At 37.0% G+C, this 1,981-nt stretch overlaps 1 pseudogene; it reads right to left on the bottom strand.

The window, feature by feature from the left end:
* Positions 1 to 1,091: 1,091 nt before the first annotated feature.
* LOC140531315 (MICOS complex subunit MIC26 pseudogene) lies at positions 1,092 to 1,714 on the bottom strand (annotated as a pseudogene).
* Positions 1,715 to 1,981: the final 267 nt, after the last annotated feature.

Genomic DNA, 1,981 nt, shown 5'->3' with positions numbered 1-1,981 from the left:
TTTATATTAGCATTTGCTTATATATGTCATTCTCTGCTTTCTCCATTCTCTACTACTTCATTTAAACAGTCTCATATTTCTCTCACTTCACATTTCTCATTCTTTTTTTTTTACTTGGAATTTTAATTCTGTACATCAATAACAACATGAGGACAAGAAGTTCTGGGACTTATAAATTATCTCTACATGAAAGAATATTAAGCCAGTCCATTCGGTGATATGATATCACCAGAGATACAAAGAGGACAAATGTAGTCTTTTCTAAAAAAGAAAGATACTTTATTTCCTTCCTTATCAGCATCCCTGGCATCTTTCTTTATCTGTTCAAAATGCTGGTTTTTACATGGAATATCTAGAGTATATAGAGTAATGTTAATGAGAGTTAAAGATCTTCCCCACCAATTAATGCACCTTTCCCACCCATTAAGGGAAGTTTGATTAGGGGAGATTTGTTTTGAGGAAGGCCTACATCTTTTGTTAATTTCTAATGAGACACTGGTTCTCAAGGGTTGTGATGCCCTCCAGCTCTCAAAAGTGTGTGTGTGTGTGTGTGTGTGTGTGTGTGTGTGTGTGTGTGTGTGTATATATATATATATATATATATATATATATATATATATATATATATATGCTCTGAGGTGAGGTTTTATTCTGGGACTTACTCATGAGAAGCATTTGTTTGGCCAGACAAGACTCTGGGCAGCTGCTAAGGAGACCCCTGGCTTTAAAAATCCAAATGTTGATGCATCTCTCTCTGGTAACTATGTATGTATGTAAGGTCAGACAGTTGCATCTGTCTGTTGCTCTGTAATGTTTGTATTGCTTATGATCAGACAACTGGAAATCCTCTCTGTTGGTCTTTATTTCTTTGTTTATCTTTTCTCCAAAGTTCAGGGTTGTGACTTTTTCCCCTGAACTAAGTGAATGATATATGTGCTTGATTAAAGTGATCGTTGACACCTCAAAAATTGCTTGCCTTTAAGAAAAGCAGATTTAAAAACCTGTACAGGAAGCACTCCTGTGTATGCTGGGGTCCTTACTGTTATAATCTGTTGAAAATGGGCAGCACTAAAGCCATTCTATTTATTTCTTTATTTAGATGACTGCTTCCCATCTTTAGCCTTCTCCCGGTTTGCATCCATTTGAAAGCATGTCTTACACACATCTTCTAGGATTATAATTACTCACAAACTCCAATTATACAATTTCTTTCTGTTGACCTTTGCAAATTCAAAAGCCTCTTGTTGATAATAGACAGATGCAATAATGCTCATGAAACCAACTTATACAAGTTGGTATACTTATACCAACAATATGAGCTTCTTTTATTTTGAACCTTTATCAAAAAAGGATCCAAAATTCCAGAAAAACCAATCACACTAAGTCTTGGTAAAAATTCAGGAGGTAGATTCTGAAAAAGTTCACAGCTGGCACTCCTTGTCAAATGGCAGCATCTATTGTGGGCTTAGTTTTGTCATAAGCAACCTGAAGCCATTATGCATATGATACAGCACACTTTCTACGCTGTCAAATGCTTTCCTCCAGAGGGCTTCTTGGTTCCTTCACATATTTGGACTCAAAGTTTGGAATCAAGTAGAATGAAAGCTCACCAACTCTAACTGAACATTTGTCCCTTTTCTCCTTTTTATGAGATGCATAGATTTTGAAGGAGAGGAGACTCAGGCTGGAAGAACCACTGAATTATCTTGAACATGTTGTTGGCTGCAGCAGCAGATGTGGGGGTCACCCCACATTTGTCATTCTTTAATGTTCAACTGGGTCAGCTAGGTGGTATAGTGGATAAAGCACCAGATCTGGAATCAGAAAGACCTGAGTTCAAATTCAGCCTCAGATACTTACTAGCTGTGTGACCCTGAGCAAATCACTTTACCCTGTTTGTCTCAGTTCCTCATCTATAAAATGAGCTACAAAAGGAAATGAAAAGCCACTCTAGTTTCTTTTGCCAAGAATCCCCCAAAAG

This window comes from Notamacropus eugenii, chromosome 3 (assembly GCF_028372415.1).
Source record: "Notamacropus eugenii isolate mMacEug1 chromosome 3, mMacEug1.pri_v2, whole genome shotgun sequence".
In the NCBI taxonomy this organism is placed as follows: domain Eukaryota; kingdom Metazoa; phylum Chordata; class Mammalia; order Diprotodontia; family Macropodidae; genus Notamacropus; species Notamacropus eugenii.
Note: the sequence above shows the minus strand (reverse complement) of the source record. Positions and strands in the feature narration are given on the sequence as shown.